The 16649-nt window shown below is 38.3% G+C and overlaps 1 long non-coding RNA gene across 1 annotated transcript; it reads left to right on the top strand.

Annotated features, from left to right (window-relative positions):
* Positions 1–13524: 13524 nt before the first annotated feature.
* On the top strand, positions 13525–15128 carry LOC143735543 (uncharacterized). The gene is made up of 3 exons (XR_013203212.1): positions 13525–13792; positions 14829–14898; positions 15061–15128. It is a non-coding gene; the product is annotated as an uncharacterized LOC143735543 (long non-coding RNA).
* Positions 15129–16649: the final 1521 nt, after the last annotated feature.

Below are 16649 nucleotides of genomic sequence, written 5' to 3'. Positions count from 1 at the left end.
AAACGAAATTTAAATGTAGAAAAACGAAATTTAAATAAAAGAAAAACTAAATTTAAATAAAGAAAAACGAAAAATAACCGTGACGTCCCAGTAAAATCTCAAAGTCTCCTATATTTAGCTGTAGATTAATTTAGATTGATAAGGGTAAAAAGGATAATACATTTTGTTTCTATTATTCTATGTTCCACAATGTCAAAGCAACGCAGCTTAACCCAAAACACAAGCTCATGCACTTCTGTCCATACAAACTCCGCTGTTCTGCGCTCTAGTCAGAGAATACTCCCGTTGCAGGAACACATTTAGTAGTCCAAGAGGAAGAAAATATATTTATTTAGAAGATATAACGAAGTTATATGTTAAGTATTATATTTCACCAAATATTTATAGTGTAAAACATATTCAAGCGCGAATGAGAACCGTTTCGAGGGGGATGCCAGGTGTGCAAAAAAAAAAAAAAGAATATTCGAATTTCACATTTTCAAATCGAATACCAACACACCGAACGAATATTCGAATATTCGAATATTCGGGTCCAGCCCTACCGACATGAAGTTTAAAGATTTTCGAATCTCCTCCAACTCTTCCTCAACTGCATTGCTGATTTTCTTCGGTGGCATTTTGATTACTTTTTGTCTCGTTTTCAGATAATTTAACAATATCACTTTAGTTCAGTTTAATTATCTCTTTGTTCTTTCTGAAGTACCAGCATGTCACAGGGTGCCGCCATCTTGGATTTTTGCATTCAAAACACAACTGAAAACTCATCTCTTCCGTGAGTACTTAAAGGGATAGTTCACTCAAAAATGTAAATTCTGTCAGTATTTACTCTCCCTCATGTTGTCCAACCCCGTAAGACCTTCGTTCATCTTCGGAACACGAATTAAGATATTTTTGATGAAATCTGAGAGCTGGATCACTCCTCCATAGGCTTCTAAGGGATTGACACTTGCCAGCCCCGAAAAGTTATTAAATACATCGTTAAAATAGTCCAAGTGACTACAGTGGCTCAATCTTAAGTTTATCAAGCGACGAGAATACTTTTTGTGAGCAAAAACAAACAAAAATAACGACTTTATTTCAACTATTCATTTTCTTCTCAGTGGGCCTCGAGTCAGTTCACTAGTGTGACAGCGTAGAGCTACGTCACACGTAGGCTCACTATTGGCCGACGCTGGTCATGTGTGTGATGAGGCATGTGACGTACAACACAGAAGCGCTGCGCTGTTACACTAGTGAACTCACTCAAGGCCCACAGAGAAGGAAATGAATAGTTGAAATAAAGTCGTTATTTTTGTTTGTTTTTGCGCACAAAAAGTATTCTCGTCGCTTGATAAACTTAAGATTGAGCCAATGTAGTCACTTGGACTATTTTAATGATTTCTTTAATAACTTTTCGGGGAACAAGTTTCAATCCCTTAGAAGCCTATGGAGGAGTGATCCAGCTCTCAGATTTAATCAAAAATATCTTAATTCGTGTTCCAAAGATGAACGAAGGTCTTACGGGGTTGAACAACATGAGGGAGAGTAAATACTGACAGAATTTACATTTTTGGGTGAACTATCCCTTTAACATATAAAAAAAACCTTTCCTCCCCTTTATATCTTCCCTTGTCTGGTTTATGCTACTCTGAGCAATGCCTGAACTTTGTGTTTTGAGCACTTATTGCGTTATTCTTGCCTCTTCAAGATGACTCGCTTGCTTTAGTCCTCAGTTGTAAGTCGCTTTGGATAAAAGCGTCTGCTAAATGACTAAATGTAAATGTAATGTAAATGTCATGATGTTCAAATCCAGCCGCAGCACAAACACAAACGCAGATATGTTATGCCATAAATTAATAGATGATTAACTAACTGTATTTTTCTATGTACATTTCCGAAATGCACTTTCTGTAAAGCTGCTTTGAGACAATGTGTATTGTGAAAAGCGCTATACAAATAAATTTGAATTGAATTGAATTAAAGTAATGTTGGACTGAATAAGTTAATCAAGCTGTCTATTAAAACAAGGGTTTATCAGGGATGTGAAATTATCAATAGTCTGTCTAAAGAAAAAAAAAAAGCATACTGAGCACAGCGACCGCAACTAGTGAGTAAAAGCTAAACTTCCGTATAGAGACTGTTTATCTAGGGCATCAGAGATGTCTCCACAATCTCACCACTTTTTCATGTTGATTCACATGTGGTGAAGACAAGAGTTTTTACAGCGCTCTTCAACAACTGCACATAAAGTACGGATCAAATACAAGGATTTTCATCCATAATGAAGAAGTTCATCATTTTCTTCATCTGCGTACCTTTGGTTTACTCAGGTGAGAATAATTTCATAAAGTAATTTGAGTTATGAATTCTCTGTCATGCAAGGTCTTCAGCTGCCTCCGTGTGTTAAACTCAGTGTTACTTTAGTTTTATTATAGTTTTATGATTATTTTGAATTGGCTTTTATTTTTATTAGCTTTTTTTTTTGGTCCAGAGACTTTCACAAAAGATATATGTAAATGTTATAATATTTAGACCATATTATTAGTTTCAACCAGAATAACAAAAAAGTGTCAATGAAAAGCAAATTAATAATTTTAATGCTTCAACTTCAATTTATTTCAGTTTATTGCCAAGGCAATTTAAATTTGATTTATTACTTATTTTATTTTATTTCAGCTTCATTTCAGTCAACAGAAATGTTTTTAATAGTAGTTGTTGAACTGACAGAAAATCATGAGTTGTTTTTAATCTGATGTGTAAAATTTTCTCAAATATCTTTTATAATGTCCAAGCAAATAGAAGTAATTAACAGATTTAGGGCCCTACCATACATGCGTGCATTGCAGCGCCAAACAAGTGTTTTTTGCTAGTTTCAGACCGACGCTTTCATTTTCACGTCCTACGCCACGTTGTTTAAATAGCAAATGCATTTGTGCTCATCTGTGCGCTCATGGGCGGCTGGTCTGAGTACGAGGTGTGCTCTTTGTTATTCTTCTCAATATTTCCCTTTAGCGGCTAATGAATCGAAATGTGAAATAGCTAATTTCCGCATTGCAAAATATGGTGGATAAAGTGATCATGTTGATCATGTCGAGATTAATTTCATGCCACCTTTATGGGTTTGTTGGAGCATGAACATTTTGTATATATGTACAGAAAAGCATCCTCTAAACGTCTGTATTGAGAGTTTATCTGGAGTATTAGTGACGCATGTTCTGCACAATCTGCATCTTCCTGTGGTAAGAGCTTTTTCCTGTTGATTCGCATGTGGTAAAGACTAAAGTGTGTTTACAGCACTCTTCGATGACTACACTTAAAGGGTCACTCCACCTCTGGAAAGATGAATGTGTATTTAAAATGGGTAATATATGTAGAAGAAATGTGAAATTATTTTTGAATTTGGAGCTTTCTAGACTGAGAAAAGACAGAAAATGTATTTTTGGCTTATGTGGATGAAAGACAACAACTCCCAGAATGCACTTGCTTCGCTGCCCTAGGAGGCCACGCCTACCGGTAACAGAGCGCAGTAGTTAAACAACAAGTCTGGGCTACTAGTGAGTCTCCGTGAGTCTGCCTGAAAATGTGTTTCGAGATCGCCCAAAATGTCTGGGATTCGGCTTTTGCGTTCTACAGTCGCCATTCATCATGTTTACTGTGGCGAACAGGACGAGTGAAGGCCGTGTGGAGAACGACGCGAGGCCGGTGGCGTGATTACTGATGAGCGACACCTGTGAGACGCACCGGTCTCGTATCTCTCACGGAGGAGCGGGAATTTTCTTAGCAATGTTAAAACGCACATCAACCGATCACTTGTTTAGCGTTCATGCAAACACTACATTCAGATTCACCAATCAGAATGAATTCATTAGATTGAAACAAAAGCTGTGCATGTAAACAATGAATGGCGACCGCAGAAAGCAAAAGCTGAATCCCGGACATTGACGGCCGGACATGTCTGGGAAAAAGAGGACGGTAACCCCTAAAGTTACTACTCAGCTTTCTCCACAGAACAAGAGCCTGCTAGCTTACCTTGTAAAAAAGATGGCTGACACTATGTGTAATGCCAATCCTCCATAATGCATCCGTCTGCGTATTCAGTACCTTCGTCCATATTTTCAAAAAGTTTCTGCCGGTGAAACCAAACGCACTGGCACTGATCTGTGATTGGTCTGTTAGCGCATTAGGTCCAGCCCCCTATGGGCGGGTTTGAAAGGGTGAGATCTAGTGCTTGTGGTCTTTACAGAAATCCCCCTGTCTTACACTTCCTCCTACAATGACGTAAAATGACGATTTTTGCGTCATTGTAGGAGGAAGTGAAAAAGGTAAATAGAGGATTTCTCTCGTCTCAGGGGAAAATGAGAGAGTGTTGCACGACCATTCAATAGTATAACTGTGTTTCTAACAATGGAAAGCTTAATGCAAATGGGTGGAGTGACCCTTTAAAGTAGTGTGTCAAATAAGGATTTTCATCCATAATGAAGTTCATCATTTTCTTCATCTATGTTCCTTTGGTTTACTCAAGTGAGTTTCATTTCATAAAGTCGTTTAAACGCTGAATTGAACTCTGTGCTGCTCTAGTTTTATTATTATTTTCAAATGGCTTTTATTTTTATATTTTTAGTTTATATATTCATGTTCATTTAAGTGTATTTTTTTGTAATTTCATTTATGTGCTCTTTCTTTTTTTAAATATCGCTATTTAGGTTTAATTTATTTTTATTTCAGTTTTAGTTTTAGTTAGTTTTATTCATATTTTGAAATAGCTTTTATTTTTATAATCATAGTTTATATTTAAATGTGAATTTTAGTTGAATTTTTTAGGAATTTTGTTATGTGCTTTTGTTATTTTATTAGTTTTTTTATATATATATATATATTGCTATTTTGTTTGAATTCATTTTTATTTCAGTATTTTTTATTTATTTTCAGTTAATAATTTTAGTGCTTCAATTTGAACTTATTTCCGTTTATTGCTAAGACAACATTTCTAATTTGAGTTAAGTCTAAGTTTTTCAACTAATATTTACACTATTTATTATTAATTTTATTTGATTTCATCTTTATTTCAGTTAAAATAAATGTTTATAATAGCTTCAGTTGTTGAACTTACAAAAACTCATGAGATGTTTTTAATCTGATTCAGTGCTTGCCGTTTCTGTTGTGGGTAGAAAAGGTTGTTTTTTTCTCAAACATTATACGTTAAAACTAATTTTTTTCTCGCTGAATTGTGCTAATACGTTTCCATATTTTCCAATTACGTCAATTTGTCTCATGCAGGCAGGTCAATTTAAAAGGCAAAATTGTGAGAATAGTCCTATAAGAATTAATAAAGTTATGCATATTTTAATTAACCTGTTAACTGTTACTCCTAATCATGAATGTTTTGGAATAAAGACCTTTTTTAAAGAGAAACTCAGCAAATTATTGCAGAAATTAAAGCACTTTGAAACATGTAAGTGTAAAAAAGTTATAGAAGTTCAGGTTTACTGTAAAGCAAATGCACTTTTATATATGTTTTACAGAATTCCAAATTTGAAGTTGATGTGTCAAAAAAGTTTACCGCTAAAAGTTTTTAAAGTAGCATTACCATAGTAAAACAATGTTCGATTTCAAAACAGTTTCACAGGATTAATTTTGAGTGTTTTTCTAATGATACCTAAAATACTAAAATATTTGTGCAAAAGTATTGATTTGAAATTAAAAGAAAAAGTGAATGACTCAAACAGTAATTTGATTTATGAGATTGTATGTTGCGTTTGAGAGCTTTATGTCTTTATGTTGTTTGTTCAGAGTTTCACACTTTTATGACCACTCACACTGAAATAAATGGACAGACGACTGCAGGAACTCCAGAGATTTCTGCTGTAACGACACTGGATGAACAACAGATTGATTATTATGACAGTAATATAAAGAAGCTGATTCCCAAAAAGGACTGGATGAAGGAGTTTACATCTACAGAACTGTGGAAGCAATACATTGAGATCAGAGAAAAACTACAGCAGATCTACAAAAACAACATTCATGTTATAATGAAGACATTCAATCATTCACATGGTGTGAGAAAAAAAAACTTTCTACTACATTTTTAAATGTGAAAGATTATCTTGTACATTAAAAAAGAGCAGATCTTATGGAATCCCTTTTTTCAGGAGTTCATACGTATCAGAGGATGTATGGCTGTGAATATGATGATGAGACTGGAGACTCACATGGGTTTGATGAGTACGGTTAGGATGGAGAGAATTTCATCTCACTGGACCTGAAGGAGAACAGATACATCACATCTGTACCACAGGCAAACACCACAGTGATGAAGTGGAATAATGAAACAGAACAGCTTGAATTTCTGAAACAATACTATGATAATGAATGTGTTGAGTGGCTGAAAGAGCTCTTGAAGTTAACGAAAGATGCTAACAGGACAACAGGTATCTTGTCACCAAGTAGATCGTTTATATATATATATATATATATATATATATATATATATATATACAGTACATATAGGGTAGGGATGCACCAATACGATTTATCCGCATCATCAAATTATTTTCATTGAACATGGATAGGATCCATTTTTTACGGAGAAACATGAGATGGGAGGAAACAAATATATGTCACAAATCTTTTGCATCTATTTATATCAGCCTTTTTTATGCTATAGCTGATTAGCTGATATTCTGATGGTTTTATATCACTTATATCAGCGGCTGATACATCGGCGCATCTCTAATAATGAGTCATAAGCTACGTGTACATGGACACCTTTTGGATCATTTGGAATGAAATCAATCCGATTGATGAATCCGAACACGGTGTTTATATGAACGATAAATAAAGTAATCGGGTTGATGAGCGCGTTTATATTTCACAAGTTTCAAATCGGAATTGTTTTTTGACATGCGCACACTGCACGAATATACCGCCGATGTTTGCGCATAACTATTCTCCTCTATTGGTTCTTTATTTGTTTTAAACAGCAGACTTAATATTTATCTGTCTCTGGTCATGATTTGGAGACAATGAGCATATGAACCATTGTGCCGATTTATCACACAGTAAAACCCCGCGCCCAAAACCAGTCGTCTGTGGATGAGAGTGAAATGAGAATTTTAGAATAACAGGACATTTATACGACACTTTATTCAATAGGAAGAACAGCTCATTTCATGCGTCATACGTCATTACGCTATTTCTACATCATTGCACATGCGCAATACTTTCAGTTTCGGTTTTCAATCCCATCAAGTGTTTACATATTCTCTCGATCGGATTACAAAATGAATAACCCCCCCCTTTCAATCCGATCGAAATTCCAATCGGATCGAGCTCAATCAGATTGATTAAGGTGTTTACATGAAGGTTTTTTAGTCCGATTGAGCCGTCAATCCGATTATAAGGGTCCATGTAAACGCAGCTGCTGTTTGTATCTGTTTTATCTCATTGGCTTCATTAAACCAAATATACTTTTATTCATAAATTGACATGTTCGGAAATATTAAACTTTTTTCTAACATTTTTCTTAATCTTTTTTAGCTCCTGAAGTGTCTCTGTTAAAGAGGAGCCCCTCTTCTTCAGTAGTGTGTCATGCCACAGGTTTCTACCCGTCAGGAGTGACACTTAACTGGTTCAAAAATGGACAGGAGCACGATGAGGATGTGGATCTTGGAGAACTTCTGCCAAATGTGGACGGGACCTTCCAGAAGACATCTACCATTCGTGTTTCTCCAGACGAATGGAAGAACAACCGGTTCACTTGTGAGGTGGAGCACCAGGGAAAAACCATCCAGAAGACTGACGATGAGATCAAGAGTAACAACAGTAAGTTGTTAATAATGCTGCCTAGTATTTTTATGGTTATGCCTCTTTAATTCATAGTTCCCTTTCGATAATTTACTCGTACTGCATCGCTATACGCTGTTATGGGGAAAACTCATTTTTCTCAGAATCCTGAAGCCTTTTTAATCACGCAGTGAAACTGCACGGCCATTGGTTCAGAGTAGTAAAACAAACCAATGGCGAGGCAGCACAGCAGCACGAGCCTATGGCAGAGAAGCCCGCCAGAGCGCGCCAGAAGGGGCGTGGCATCTGACTATATAAGCAGGCATTCTGACATAGGTTCCTCAGATCAATTCTCCTTCAGCGACGATGACTATCTCTTCGCTGGACTTCGAGACTAAGCTGAAACAGCCTTCTCGCCATTGAATAAGCCCTCGCAGTGGATAAGCTGACTCAGAGCGCCGGCATCTGCTATCTATCTGATAGGCCGGTGCCCTGCAAGGAGCTGATTACAGCGCTTTTTGGCTTTGCTGATTCGGCTGCATCCCCTGTTGGTATCCGGCGATTTCTAAGAGAAGCTATGAAACAGATCCTCTCGCAAATATGCCCAGGGGACTGCTTCTTCTCTCTGCAGGCGATTCTTGAGATTCATGAGAGTGGCATATAAGTATACGGTCCTGCCATTCGGTCTGTCCCTGGCTCTTTACTCGTACGATACTTTAGTGCATGGATGTGGCCTTCTCCCCTTCTTAGACAGACGGGAATCCACATTCTGAACTATCTCGACGACTGGCTCGTTTTGGCCCAGTAGGAGGCGGAGCTAAACTCTCATAGATCAGTGCTTCTCAGCCACTTGGAGTGCCTGGGACTCAGGGTCAGTTTCGCCTAGAGCTCACTGTCCCCCAGCCAACGGATTTCATTCCTGGGAACAGTCTTCGACTCGACCCAAATGTGGGCCGCAGTCACGTCAGTGCGCGCTCTGACCATTCAGCAGCTCGCGGCCTCCTTCAAAATTGAAGCCTCTCCCACTGTCAGGTCTTTTCAGAGGATGCTGGGCCTCATGGACTCTGCATCTCTTGTACTTCAGTTAGGCCTGCTGCGCATGCGGCCCCTACAGTACTGGTTGAAACCTCGAGTACCAGCCCATGCCTGGCGTCACGGACGCCTACATATCAAGGTGAACCAGGCCTGTGTCTCAGCCCTGGCCTTTTGGAGGAATCCTCATTGGTTCCAGTTTGGCATGGTGCTGGGCGCGGTCAACAGAAGGAAGGTGGTCTTGACAGACGCTTCCAACACAGGTTGGGGAGCTCTGTGCAAGGGCAATCCGGCCTTCGGCTCCTGGTCAAACGAGGAAAGTCGGCAAAACTGCCTGGAAATGATGCAAGTCTGTTGAGCCTTTTAGACTTTCCTACCAGACCTGAAGGGACACCACATCTTGGTCCGATCAGACAGCATGTCAGTGGTGTCTTACAAAAATCGCCAGGGCAGGCTCACCTCGAAACTTCTGTTCAAACTGTTGAAACACTTCCTGGTATGGGCACACCACAACCTGCGCACTCTGAGAGCAGTGCACGTGCCGGGCAACCTGAACCCTGAAATAGTTTAAATACTATTTCTTAGGCTAGAGCCCTGCCTACACGACTCCTCTATGCCCTTAAATGGTCTGTGTTCTCCGCTTGGTGTACAGGTCGAAGCGCAGACCTCTCCTCTTGCAACATATCCTTGATATTGTTCTTCCTGCAGGAGTTGCTGGATAAGGGCTCCATGCTCAGGGTCTATGTTCCTGCCTTGGCCCTTCACTGTCCCTACATGGGACTTGTCTATAGTAATGAGGGCTCTAAGGAGCCCTCCCTCTGAGCCACTAAGTCAGTCAACCTGCGACCACTGACGCTAAAAAACATACTTCTGCTAGCACTGGCACTGGTCAAGCGTGTAGGTGACATACAGGCACTCTCTGGTAGCGCCTCATGGATGGATGGCTTCATATGCCTTTTTAATTTGGATGCATCACCTCAGCATTTCCCTGTGCCCATTTTGGTGTTGTCTTCCCATGTAGGTTGTCATTTTCCTCACAGAACTGTTGAAATTGAGCAGACATAAACTGAGGGCCACAGTCTGATCTGATGGTACAGGTCAGACTGTGACGACTGAAAACTTTTGATATTAAAGTTTATTGACTGAGCTGATCTCAGTTTGATGTGTTTATTCCTCAGACTCTGTCCACTGTTGTGGTCCTACTGAAGCTCTGATCCGATTGGTCCTCTCTGCTCTGGTGGGCCTGGCTACTGTGATCATTCTGGTTTATGAGGTCAGATCCAGAAGAGGTGAACAGAAGAGGTGATGTAATTTCTCACAAACCGAATTTTTATATATATTTATGAGATTTAATAATTTATGCCTTTATATGTTTATCTTTTTCAGAAAGTATTGAAATCTAAAGCAGAACACTGAACTTCAAGTGTGTTCTTGCTCTTCTAGTGTTTTTGTCATAAATACTGATGATTATTTGAGCTTGTGCTCCCTCTTTCAATGTCAGATTTTAAAAAAATCCAATTTAAAAGGCTTTTTAAAAATATATTTCTCTACAAGACACATATCAATTTACCACTACTGTTGTATATTTGCTCTATGTGTTTGCTTGCCTTTATCAATAAAGCTTTCTCACTCTAAGGTTCAAGAGTCTCTCCATGTTTTATTACATTTATTGTGTCAGGCGCCCCCTGGAGGAATACTAATTTTATGTAAGCAATTAGTGTGCTGTATTGTGAATAAGTCCCTCACTAATGAATGGCGTGGTTAGACACGACTATAGCCTTTGACTATATTCACAATACAGCACGTCTCAAGTACCTTAAGTTACTGCTTTTATAAAACGGTTACCAGAAAACGGCAGTAAACAGCCTCATCTGATGGAGCTCAAATGAAAACAGCAAGACTACAGCAAGTATAATTTTGAGTTTTCATTTGATCCAATAGCGTTTCCACGACTTTCCAAAAGGGGAAATATAGAGAGATTGATTACAGCAGTCAGAAGAGAGAAAGATGTCAAATTAACCGTCACTCCCTCAGAAACACCCCCGCAGCAGTGTTTAGTTTTTCTTTTGTAATGTAATGCCAAGTTAATATAACATAACGTTTATCAAATCAAGTAAAAATATTTTATGAAAAACAAACTAAACGTAAATTACAAATGTTGCCTTGGCAAGTTAAAGCACTGCAATTACTAACTGGTAAAAGACAAGTAAAACTGAACTAAAACCTGAATAAACTTGCAAGAATCTTCTGAAGTCGCGTAAATGTTTTGAAAGGGACTTAAATATCCAGTGTAAGTGTAAGATGACAGGATAGCGTGTTTTAATCATGGAATAGTAACCGAGTAAAATATGATAGCTTGCTTGTGAGCTCGTTAGCGTACACTCAGACTACATTAGGTTGGTTACCATCATGCACACTTTATGCATATGCAACGGACACATGTCCCAATCTTTATCTAAGCAAAAGATACGTGAGGTATAATCAAAATTCCAAATTCTTGTGTAATTACTGTGAACGTGCTGTTTTCAAAACGCTGCAGAAATAGCGGCATAACAGATGGATGGAAGGAATGTCAATCACTTTCTGATTTTTCTTTTTTATTGAGACTTTATTTTGTTTATTTATTTTTTATGTATCTCTTCTTTACATTATGTTTTCCTTGTCATTGTAGTTCAACTCCTGAAGGCTTACTTTGTAGAAAAGCAAGGACTGATTCTTTAAGAATCATTGTTTTTTTGCAAAAATCCAAAATCATTGCCTATTGTTTGTTTTATGAACAACTATAGTAATTGTTCACCTAAAAATGGTAGTTCTCTCATCATTTACTTAACCTTATGTTGTCTCTTTCTCTTGGAGGAAAAATTAAGATATTGTCATGGAGAAATTATGTGCGTTTGTTTGCCCAAACAATGGAAGACGAATGGGGACCTGTCATGGTTCATTCTGGGGTGCTTCTCAATATCCCTCCTCGTCTCCTCGCTCCTCTGTCCTCCATCCTATGACCCGGAAACCAATCAAGCACAGCCATCTTGAAGGACATCTCAATTCTCTAATTGCACCGTGAGGAGTCGAGGATCGAGGAGTGAGGAGGCTTTCAGAGGAGTCATGAGCGAGGATACACAGGTGTATCTTATGCGGAAGTGTTTTATCGACTAAACGTGACGCACGTATACATTCTCCTCCCCCTTCACATCGGTCACAATCTTTTTAATTTATAGTTTACCTTTGCAGTTTATATAAACCACACATCTCACATATTTCAACAGGGTATCTTGCTTTATTATTATTTATTATGAATTTTTTAAATAAACAAACTTCAACAACATAAGGGCAGATCCTTTGAGCGCTGCTGATGACGCTGTGAAGTGACGCTCGAGTGATCAAGTCTTCCCATGTATAAAAAAAGCTTTCATTCGATTCCTCCGTCCTCATTTTCTTTCCTTGCGTCCTACCCTCAAAACCTACAGGGGCTGAGGCGCTAGGAAAGGAAGCGAGGAAAGGAAACGAGGATGCACAAATAAGAAATGAGAAGCACCCCTGGGGCCTATACCATGAAGCCGGTTTAGGTGGCTAGCCAGCTATGTTTCAGTTTAGTTTGCGACAACCCTGGGTTTTAGGGACCATGAAAGTGGTTTGGCTTTAAGCAGTGTTCATCGCCATAGTAACTTACGCTCCACGGCTAACCTGGTCCGGGGCAGGTTATGTTCCAGGTAAGAGGTTGCAAACCGAACTTGGACCAATCAGCTGTGAGCAAAGTGACACATGTCTGATGTGATAAAGTCAATCCACCTGTTTCTACTCCAAATTAAAGGTCACTACATAGCAAATGATTTTTAAAGACAAAATCGTCTGGTTTTTAGAGATGCTTATTTAGAATAATAATTTTGTATGATTTAGATATTATTTATGTAATTATTATACCCTTAATCAATCACACATGTACAATTTTAGTTCATCAATTATTATTACGCAGTTTAAATGAATAAATATATAAAGGTAATATAAATACGCTTTAGCATCAATAGATGAAGCTATAAAATAACTACATGTGAGCTTAAATGTTCAATTCTCTCTATACATTTATCAGCTGTATAAAATAACTTCACAACTTTTACTTGCACTGATATACAGTAGCGAGACTTTTTCTTTTAGTTGTCCTCTTTCATAGACAGCTGTTTTCTTCTTGCTGTGTAAATTTGTTTAAATTCTTCCTATTTTAATACTTTTATTTAATAAGTGAATTGCGCTGCTTCTCTCGCGAGAAATTAATCTCAGTTTCACTCTCTCTCAACATGTGATTGGCTGTTCGCTACTGATGTCACACCTAAACTCCTAAACTCAAGATCAAAGCCTGAGTTGACAGAGAAAGTTGATGATCAGCATCATGATACCAACAAAGCCTGGTTGGATTGGTTTGGTTTTGTCAACTCAAAACTAATCCTGTAACCCTGAGTTTGTTCAACTACCATCATGGTACAGGCCCCTGGTGTTTTGTGTGTGTGTGTGTGTGTGTGTGTGTGTGTGTGTGTGTGTGTGTGTGTGTGTGTGTGTGTGTGTGTGTGTGTGTGTGTGTGTGTGTGTGTGTGTGTGTGTGTGTGTGTGTGTCTGTGTCTGTGTGGGCGTGGTTACCAATCCCATTGATTGTCTGCGCCAGCTGCAGTTCATCACCATTCCCTTTATATGTTCAGTAATTCTATCTCATGTTGCCAGATCGTTGTGGCTCTTTTCGTCTCCTCGTGTGGATTACCAGTCTTCGTGGATCTTCTTCGTTGTCTTCACCGTCTGGATTGTTTGTTTCCTGAGCACGCCGATCTCACCACGATTCTCCGGGTTGCCCGTCAACGTCCTTGTGTCACCTCTCCATCTGAGTGTTTGTTCCCCGGCCTGTGTGCTTTGTGTAAACCTGACCATCTCTAATAAACGCCTTTTACTTGCATTTGTATCCGAACTAGTTCATCACAGGACCAAACCTTCAAGCTCCAAAAGAAACATAAAGGTACAGTACCATTAAAGGGATAGTTCACCCAAAAATGAAAATTAGCCCATGATTTACTCACCCTGAAGCCATCCTAGGTGCATATGACATTCTTCTTTCAGACAAATTAAATTTCAAAGCTATATTAAAAAATATCCTGGTTCTTCCAAACTTTATAATGGCAGTGAATGGGCAACATTTTTTTAAGTCCATACAAGTGCATCCATCCATCATAAAAGTGTCCCAAACGGCTCCAAAGGCTAAAGGCCTTCTGAAGCCAAGCGTTGTGTTCTTGTAAGAAAAATTTCCATATTTAAAACTTTATCGACTAAAATAACTAGCTTCCGGCAGACGGCCGTACGCAAGTCGACTTACTCCACAAGAGTAACACTTAACAATGTATGATGGAGTAGCGTAAGCCTCTTGCGGTTCAAACAAACAGAGCTGGCAACTGCGTTTGTCATTACGTTGTACGTAAATTATAAGTGTTATTCTTTTGCAGTAAATCTATGCGTATGGCCGTCTTCCTGAAAATAGTTATTTCAGTTGATAAAGTTTTAAATATGGATATTTGTCTTACACCAACGCATCGCTTTGCTTCAGAAGGCCTTCATTAACCCCTCAGAGCAGTTTGGGACACTTTTATCATGGATGGATGCACTTTTATGGACTTGAAAAATGGTTCCCATTATAAAGCTTGGAAGAGCCAGGACATTAAAATTGTATTCGTCTGAAAGAAGATTGTCATATACACCTAAGATGGCTTCAGGGTGAGTAAATCATGGGATAATTTTAATTTTTGGGTGAACTATCCCTTTAATCTAAGTCACCAGTCGTTTCATCTAATATCAAAGATATAAGACCAAAGCAGCAAAAACTAGACTGCAATTGCTAGATGTACAGTGAAAAGTGTTTGGTCTGTTCTCACCCAAACAAATTGAATCACTTCAGAAAACTGGTTAAACCATGTGACCCGTATGAATTACCTTCATCCTTCATTTACTATGACTATTGGTGTTTGAAAGTTTGATCCCCATTCTCTTCTTTTGCATTGTAGGGACAAACAGACATTTCATCTCCATTAAAATATCATCTTTTGCATCATTGGAGTTTAAATCTGCATAAGGGTGAGTAAATGAGAAAATTATCATTTTTACATAAACCATTCATATTCTAAATATGTTAGGCCTATTGCCTATGTAGAATATAAGCAACGAGTAGCACATTAAGTTTTAAATTTTTATTTGCAGATACTGTCAGTCATCTTAAATTGTTTTCTTTACCAATAGATGTCTGCCACTCCTGCTGACCTTGAGGAAATGCTTGCCTGTGTCTCCTTGTTTTACCCTTCTTGGTAAGTATGTCATATTACATATGTCTGCATTTTGTTTCACTAAAACAAAGCTCACATTTCCAAACTGACACATAACTTTTGTTTATCAGGAGAAGATCCACATTTATATGCCTCATGCTAGAATCCACTGACTGTAAATGTACTCTGTATGACCTGTGCAGTTTATTCCAAGTCTTCAGTTAGTTATCCAGTAGTTTTTGGTTAGACATTTTTAGATAATCAAAATTATACACTGCAAATCATTTTAACTGAAAATTTTCTCCTCTTATTTTTCAGATACTTTATTGAAAAAAAAAAAAAAAAACGTAAAAGAGGACCAAAGCTGCACGGAGAAATAACTGGGAAAACTGTGCAGAAAAAGACTTTAACCATCAGTCCAAAAGTATCAAATGCTGATATATATTTTATAAACTATTTGTTTTGATATAAAATAATGGGCTAGTGTTCACTGAAACCTGACTTAAGAGTATATTTGTATTTTATGAACAGTTAAGGTATGTATGTATACATGTATGTATGCCTGTTTTAAGGCATATTGTAAAAGTCTAGTGTTGAATGAGAATAAATCTAAAAGTTTATCTAGTGTTGTGTTGTTCTCTTTTGTAATCCACATAACAGAAATGGGTAGTAACACAACTACTATGATGAGCATACAGTGATGGCAAAGGCTCTAAATGTAATGGTGCGTTCAAGCCATGACGGAAAGATCGTATTTACGAGTTGCACATGACATCCACCACAATGTCGTTAATACGAGTGGAAAGCTTGGGATTTTCTTTAATCCCTGAGGTTTATGAGTTGGGGGCGTGTCAGTGAGAAACATGGCAGAATACCACAATACTTAAAGGTATTTTCACTGTAAAATAATAATCCTGTAAAAAAACGGTAAAATACTGGCAGCTGTGGTTGCCAGCATCATACTGTAAAAATACGGTGTGTAACTGTTTTTGAAATTAACAGCTAAATACCGTTTTGTCAGCTACAATATATAACTGTAATTTAACAGCATATAGCTGTAGATGACAAAACAGTATTTAGCTGTTAATTTTAAAAACAGTAGCACACCATATTGCAGCTTTTATTAGAGTTGTCAAACAGGCAGGGATCAACACCAGCAAACAGGGCAACGGAGACAAGGCAGAGTCACACCAGATAACAAGCAAAGGGTCGAGGCAGGCGGCGAGAAGCAAGGTCCAGTAAGCATCCAAGTCGGGGCAGGCAGAGAACAATCAGAAATGGGGATACACAGTCCAACGTACTAATCAATCCACGGGAAACAAACGCTCAGAAATGACAGCCAGGCAAATCAAGACTTCGCACTGGTGTGTGTGTGTGTGTGTGTGTGTGTGTGTGTGTGTGTGTGTGTGTGTGTGTGTGTGTGTGTGTGTGTGTGTGTGTGTGTGTGTGTGTGTGAATGAGATGCAGGTGTGTGTAATCAGTCCAGGGAGGTGCATAGTGGGAAATGTAGTTTGTGATAACCCAGGGAGTGCGTGACTAATCTAGACATAATTAATAAATTGTTAT

Source organism: Siphateles boraxobius, unplaced genomic scaffold (assembly GCF_051911475.1).
Source record: "Siphateles boraxobius isolate OS27281-9 unplaced genomic scaffold, OSU_SipBor_1 13, whole genome shotgun sequence".
Classification (NCBI taxonomy): Eukaryota; Metazoa; Chordata; class Actinopteri; order Cypriniformes; family Leuciscidae; genus Siphateles; species Siphateles boraxobius.
The sequence above is the reverse complement of the archived record's forward strand: the minus strand, read 5'-3'. Positions and strand labels throughout refer to the sequence as shown.